Source organism: Podarcis bocagei, assembly GCF_964188305.1.
Source record: "Podarcis bocagei genome assembly, chromosome: 6".
NCBI classification, from domain to species: Eukaryota; Metazoa; Chordata; class Lepidosauria; order Squamata; family Lacertidae; genus Podarcis; species Podarcis bocagei.
In genome coordinates this window covers 85,699,545-85,707,783 of record NC_138130.1, presented here as the reverse complement: position 1 = coordinate 85,707,783, position 8,239 = coordinate 85,699,545, and positions in this window count along the sequence as shown.

Sequence of the window (8,239 nt, the reverse complement as noted above, 5' to 3'; positions counted from 1 at the left end):
CATATTTTGCTGTAGGAGTCTTCGTTTGGTCAGAACTGAGTATACACTTCCAGAGTTAAAACTAAATGCATTACTTCTGGTAAATGAACCACCATACCTGCTAGAGGGTCGCGGAAATTTGTGTCCCTGGCTTTTTATACCCATGTACTGGGACGTGGGTGGCACTGTGGGTTAAACCACAGAGCCTAGGACTTGCCGATCAGAAGGTCGGCGGTTCGAATCCCCACGACGGGGTGAGCTCCTGTTGCTCGGTCCCAGCTCCTGCCAACCTAGCAGTTTGAAAGCACATCAAAGTGCAAGTAGATAAATAGGTACCGTTCTGGCGGGAAGGTAAACAGCATTTCCGTGTGCTGCTCTGGTTTGCCAGAAGCGGCTTAGTCATGCTGGCCACATGACCCGGAAGCTGTATGCTGGCTCCCTTGGCCAATAAAGTGAGATGAGCGCCGCAACCCCAGAGTCGGCCACGACTGGACCTAATGGTCAGGGGTCCCTTTACCTTTACCCATGTACTATCTGAAACCAAAGGGGCACATTGGTGCCAAATGTGACCCCCCCCAGTTCTCCTGTCACTGCCCATGTGTTCTAGCAAACGAGCAATTGGGAACTCCTGATTGCTGCTTTGTAGCCACTTAGATTACCTGCTACACACCTGGTGTTACATATGATGATGTCAGGTGTAACACAGGTGGGTGTGGTTTGCGAGGAATGAGCCAGAGGTTCCCCACTCCTTGTTTACATGGCATTTCCTATTCTTGTTTACAGAAAGGTGAGTTCCATCACAGTTAGAACAAGGGTCGAAATACTCCTCTCATTCATTTCCCTAAGGATACGATAGAAAATAATTGAATAGAAGAATCCCCTTTTCCTATTTGGTCACAGAGAAGTGGTCTTGGGTATATTTCCCACCTGCAAAACCCACCATATTTTTCATTTTGGATAAGTATCTATCAACATTATTGATTATATACCAGTTTATCTGCCATGGAATTGTGAGTTTCACAGTCTGGTAAGGGTGCTGAGATTATATGAAAGAAATCACTACCTCCTCCACAGAACTGTGATTCCCAGGGGTCCCTGGGAAGAGGGATTGACTTAAATAGGTTCTCGCCTCTTATCAACTTTCTTCCTCACCACTCTTGACATTACTGGTTTGCATCTTTTTGCAGCTCTTGCTCTCTGTTAGTGAGGCACAACCGTAATTTGCACCCAGTCAAAGGAGGTGAAAAAAATAATTGTGTAATAGGCTCAAAACTGGAATGTACTGAAGAAACAGGAACCCAAAACAATGGGTTGGTTCAGGCTAAGGTGATATTCCTGCTGGCACTTAATTGTAAGCCTACATATATCTGTTGAACAATAAGTTCCATTGAGTTAATTAAACCCAGATGAGTGAGTGCAGGATTTCAGCTTAAGACTACAACCACACTGAACTCCACGGGGCTTACTTTTGAGTAGGCACTAATTTATTTCTTCATTTAAATTGTACTAACCTGCCCTTTATCAGTTGATCTCAGGGCAGGATACATATTGCATGAAGCAACAATTGAGCACATAAATACTGCTTTGCGGTCATAATTAATCCGGGATAAAGCCCTAAATGTGCTGAACAGATAAAACAATACTGCACTGTAGTCAACAAGCCCCATTGCCTGAGTAAACAACCAGGACTTAGCCTGGCATTGAAATGAACTCACCACAGGCACCAGGCGGGCACCCAAGGGGTGGGCATTTCAGAGCTGCGACACCACAGCAAAGAAGGCCCTCTTTCTCATTGTCATGTAATGGCTGGGCAGGACAACAGAGGAAGACATGCTCCCTCAAATATCAAGTTCCCAAGTCATTCAGACTTTAGGACTTTATAGGTTATTACTAACAGCTTTTCTATGCCTGTTGTCTTTGTCCATAGAGTTTTCTTGGCAGGGATACTGGAGTGGCTTGCCGGTTCCTGCTCCAGGTGGATCACGTTTGGTCAAAACTCTCCACTATGACCTGTCCATCTTGAGTGGCCCTGCACAGCATAGCTCATAGCTTCTCTGAGTTATTTAAGCCCCTTCACCCCAGCAAGGCAGTGATCCGTGAAGGGGCAGAAAGATTGAGGGCAGAAGGAGAAGGGGACAACAGAGGACAAGACGGTTGGACAGTGTTCTCGAAGCTACCAGCATGAGTTTGACCAAACTGCGGGAGGCAGTGGAAGACAGGAGTGCCTAGCGTGCTCTGGTCCATGGGGTCACGAAGAGTCGGACACGACTAAACGACTAAACAACAAGAACAACTAACAGCTTGGAGTTGGATTGGAAGTATACAGTATTGGGAGCCAGCATAGTTGCTTTAGAACTGGTGTTATAGCAACCTAGCCACAGTATTCTGCACTGGCTGCAGTTTCTGGGTCATCTTCAAGGGCAGATCTAGATACAGCACAGTATGGTATTCCAGTCAGGTTTCCAGAGTATGGAGTACTGTGGCTAGGTTCACCCTGACCAGGAATGGTCATAGCTTGAGGGCCAACCAAAGCCAACGAAAGACACACTGTGCCACTGAGCCTCCCAGTGACAAGGTTGGATCTATCTGTACTCTCACGTTCCACCCGTTTCTTTAGTGGCCATGCAACCCAGCCGTTAACAGATGGCCTACCTCATTTCTGGACATGGGAACTACCAATTCTTGTATGCTCTTGTGTTATCAGGATTCAATATCTGTTTATTGGTCCTTGAATCCAGCTAATTACAGTTTCCAGGCAGCTGTCTAGGATGTCCACTGCATCACATGGAAAAGATTCCACCGCAACTGAATTCCATTTATTTGGTGGGAACTAAATTGTTATGACTAAGCTGTCCCACTGACTCCAACGAGACCTGGCAAAGCCTTCCAAACCCTGATCCACCATACAGATGGAGTGAGGGTGTCCCTCTGCCCAGCCCTGCCTGGCTGTGCCATCACAAGGAAGCCCTGCTGGTGAGGAGCACCCCAATGGGCCCACACAGATGGGGAAGGGAGGGGGTGCAAAAGCTACTGCCAGCAGCAAAACCCAAAGCAAATGACAATGGCTCTGTTCTGGGAGTTGGCACAGTAAATGGGCATTTTTTGCTCTGCACCTTCTGATCTGGCTGGTGTGAGTGACAGGGCTTATTGCTCCATCAAGCTCACCCCTGTTGCCCGGAGGTTAGGACTGTAGCCAAAATCCAACTAAGTTACAGCACAATCCTATACAAGTTTTCTCCAAAGCGTCATTGAATGAAGTTTGCTCCCAGATAAGTGAATCTTAGTTGCCATCCTAGTTCTGGATGGAACCCAATATGTTTTCCCTGAGAGTAAATTTACCTTTCCCAGGAGCTGTGTCTCTGTTTCCAAACACGAGCTTCTTTTAAATTACTGGTTAGATCCAATTAAGTTCTACTCAGGGTAAATACACTGAAATTAGTGGAACTAAGCAGTGTCCATTAATTTCATTGGGTCTCCTCTGAATATGACTGAAACTGGATGCAACCCTAAATTTTCCATGATGAAGAACTGGTTTGGGGGTTGGGTGTTAACTGGCATGTTTTAAGAGTTGGTTTCCTGTCTCCCTTCCTCCTATTCCAATCAACTCTATTTTGAACAAGTGTCAACTGATGAGGAAAAATGCAGGATCTATGCTGCTAAAGGTACAGGAGCCCTGTTCTCTTTTCCCCACCTAGCTAGCCTAATCTAGGACAATGTTGCCTTCGTATGCTGTAGTCTAACTGGTAGTAGCTTTGCCAGGTCTCCTGCAAAAGCTGTCACTAGCTTTGCTTGGTACCTGATCAGCAACTGGGGATGCTGAGCATAGTATGTGCTTTGCCACCTTTCATTTCATTTTTTCAGAAATGTCTATTGGCTTGGATCATGCATGTACTCAGTATTACCCTGATGTTCCTGGGTTTCTATGCATCATTATCAGCTTTCATGGACAAACTAGCACATTACTTATACACTCCTTGCCTTTCAATATTGCAGCTAACCACACACTTCTGTTTTGCATACTCCAACTGCTCAGTCTCCAAAACAATTAAAATACACTGCATTTTGGTATCATATATTTGACAGTATCAAAGGAACTAATGTAAAAGACACACAGCCAGTGCTATGGCAGTAAAGATCAATTCATTCTTGTTTAATGCACCCAGGACGGCTTTACTTTTTAAACAGGTAAACTTGCAACTTCTGGTTCAAGGTACTGCCATCCATCCATCCAGTCATGACATTTTCCATTGTATTAGAAACTAGCATAGGTAGCCTAAATATATTAATTGTGCGGTAGTGACCAACCAGAGAAGAAGAAGACTAGGAAAGGCCATGAGGTTTAATGATCCGAGCCCTCTTCAGAGAATACCATATAATTTCAAGACCACTAATTGTCATCAGGTTGCAAAGCATGAAGAACAATTGCTAAATTAACCACACCAGCCAATGCGGTTGCTTAACCACAAAATCCTGAATGGCATCTGGGAACAAACCAATGTGGGCTGCTGGTCAAACACCGAAGGGAAAATAATGTAGATAATATTTGCTACAGCTAAGGCACGTTTTGGAGGGGGAGGCATAGCTCAGTGGCTGAATGCATACTTGGCAGCTAAAAGACCCCATTCAGTTCTTAGGATTGCTACTCAAAACATTTTAGGGAAGGCCAGGTTGCGTTCTTAACAACCTGGAGAGCTGGGTCTAATCAGATCATCCTGGGCTAAATAGATTAATGACTCAGTACAAAGCAGGTTCATATATATATATCAGCTGAAATGTCAGCATAATATTTAAGTGTCGCTCCAAGGAGGAGACTTAATTACAATTGCTGAACCTCCTGGCTGCAAGAATATGATTATCACCATTTTTGAAACTTCCAATGGATTTATTTTAGGGTCTGACTTTTATTTTCCTATAATCAGCTAGTGGCTCCTCAACCTACAAAGCAAATATTCTTACTATCTAGTACTTATCAAGTCTTAACCCAGCTTCTTAGATTCTGGGGGATACATTAGAAAAGGAACTAGAACAAACCTTTCTCCATGTCTTTCATGAAGATCCAGAAATCAAATTGCAGAAGTCAAGCTGGGTCTTCTCTGTACTTCTTTCCCCATCAGATAGATATCCGTAGTGCAGTATGTCTGCCATCAATATTCAGCTCTTCTTGGCATGGTTTAAAAGCTGAAACTATTGAATTAAACAGACTCACAAACAGGAAGTATTAAGAGACATGGGAGAGAAAGAACGGGGTGGAGCAACACCCCAAGACAATGCAAAAGTAGGTCATCGTAAGAATGGCAATTAGGAGATGAATCAATGGGTTTGGCTTCTGCTACTGTGGAAAATATGATTAAGGAAACAGATCTGTGTTTCGATAAAGTGCCACTGGAGTCTGTTGTTGCTTCTTAAGAGAATATTTAAGAAGCAGAAGGTAGACGTTCATTTCAGGTTAGTCCAGCTTTTTCAGCATCATGCATTAAGTTTCTACCAGCTTTTTCAAGTTTTATTTGCAATTAATGTCATGTCATGTCATGCCACTCTGAGAGCCTTTATGAGTTTCTGAATGATAGAATATGCTCTAGCCGTTCATTTCTAACCTGCACGCTCAGGTGGATTAGAGGAGAGGGGAACCTGTGGTCCTCCAAATGATATTGAACCACCAGCTTGGTTCTTCTTCCCCAGCCAGCATAGGGAGTGGCCAAACTGGATGGCTAGAGCAATTTCGCCATAAAGAATAGATGAATCACTGTCCCTAAATAGCTCACATCAGGTCATCTTGAACAGAGAGAATGGTGGAGTTGTGATGTTGGAGGAATGGAATGAAGCCATGGATAAGTGAGGCATCCTGATCTGGCATCGATAGAGCAGAGAGAGAAAGCGCTCTGTGTACAACTCTGAGTGAACTTAGTGGAAAAAGCTACCAAGCCTCTGGTGCTTTTATTGGAAAAAAAGAATGGAAGAAGTGTAAAGGACCAATTTTTGAAATAAGGATAGAAAACACAACAGGAAATGGGAACGGAAGGTACAGAACTGGGCGTGAATTAATGAATACATAACAAGAAAAGAACTATGGAATAATTTCTCAATACAGTGGTACCTCGGGTTAAGTACTTAATTCGTTCCGGAGGTCCGTATTTAACCTGAAACTGTTCTTAACCTGAAGCAGCACTTTAGCTAATGGGGCCTCCCGCTGCTGCTGTCGCGCCGCCAGAGCACGATTTCTGTTCTACTCCTGAAGCAAAGTTCTCAACCTGAAGCACTATTTCTGGGTTAGCGGAGTCTGTAACCCGAAGTGTATGTAACCTGAGGTACCACTGTATATGATCACAGTGGACAAAGGCAGAAAGACTTATTTTGACTGCCTTTCTCCATATGAACTGACCTGGACCCAGTGATCATCATAGGAGGCCCTTTGTGTGCTCCCTCCATGAGAGGGCTGGTGTGTGGCAACACAAGAACGAGCCTTTTCTGCGGTGGGTGGATCCCCAGTTGTGGAATGCTCTCCCCAGGGAGGCTTGCTTGGTGCCTTGGTTACATATCTTTAGGTGCCGGGCAATCTTTTCTCACAGGCGTTTGGTTAATTAAACAATCTATGTTCTTTTAAGCTGTTTCTGTGGCGGGTTATTGTTTGTTACTATGCTATGTGTTTTGCGTTTTTATATTGTAAACTGCCCTGTGGTCTTCGTATGAAGGGCAGTATAGAACTTTAATAAAAATAAATAAATAAATGTGGTTGTCAGTATGCTTGATTAGAGAAAAACCATTGCTGTCTTTGATTAGTAACATTACAGTGGTACCTTGGGTTACATACGCTTCAAGTTACATACGCTTCAGGTTACAGACTCCGCTAACCCAGAAATATTACCTCGGGTTAAGAACTTTGCTTCAGGATGAGAACAGAAATCATGCTCCGGCGGCGCGGCGGCCCCATTAGCTAAAGTGGTACTTCAGGTTAAAAACAGTTTCAGGTTAAGAACAGACCTCCGGAACGAATTACAGTGGTACCTCAGGTTACATACGCTTCAGGTTACATACGCATCAGGTTCCAGCACTTAAGAGAACCCCTTTTTGGATTTTTTGTGTGAAAAGGAAAATTTATGTATTTGAAACATTTGGGTCTGAAGACTGGGAAAATCTTGCTTAATAGAAAGCAGAACAGTTGGTCCAGCTTTCTGTCGTGACCCTTTGAGGAGCCCAATGTGCCAGTGCCGCATGTGTGAAATCACGTGTGTGTAATGTCATACACATGTGACCCCCCCCAATGTTAGATGCAACATGGCGCCTCTGTTGGCTATTAATCACGATGCATATGTATGTGTAGTGTTTTGCAATCTATACATCTTAAAGCCTCTCAACACGATGTCCCACTCAAATGTGATCAAAGCTGTATACGCACTAACTTGTTTGTAGCACAAACATGTATTTTTCTCCACGCAAAAGCATTCATGCTTGCTCTCAATGTCAATCTAGGTTGATTCTAGATCCTGGCATCCATGAGTGGGTATGGTTAATAATAATAATAATAATAATAATAATAATAATAATAATAATAATAATAATAATAATATATTTATACCCTGCCCATCTGGCTGGGATTCCCCAGCCACTCTGGGCGGCTCCCAACAGAATATTAAGAACACAATAAAACACTGGACCTCAGTGTCCTGGCAGAACCATGGGGGTGGAGACGCTCCTTCAGGTATATTGGACTGAGGCTTTAAATGTCAGCACCAACACTTTGAATTGTGCTTGGAAAGGTACTGGGAGCCAGGTTACTTGATATGCATTTGAAATGCCTCCCTTTGATTAGGTTATCCCTACCTATTCCTCCCTGTAGGTGCCCCAGGTAAAGGAAGAAGTGGTCTTCACTGTGATCTTGCTGCACACCCACCCATACCTACATCTGTTTTCAAATGGACTCACTGCAGGCATGGGCGGAACCAATATTTATTTGGGGGGGGCAGGACACCCACCTGTCATCATCCTCTGTTTGGAAGATTCGGAATGGAATGTCTCAAAAACAGTTACCGTATTTTTTGCACCATAACACTCACTTTTTTCCTCCTAGAAAGTAAGGGGAAATGTCTGTGCGTGTTATGGAGGGAATGCCTACTGATGGCAGGGGGATCTGCTGCAGTCGTGAGCAGAGGATCCATGGTTCCCCTTCCTTCCCTCCTCTGTGGCTCGCTTTGAAACAGCAAAGCGGGAGAAGAGCCGCTGAGTGGGGAGGAGAGAGGGACAGAGAGCCTGCTTGCTTTAAAGG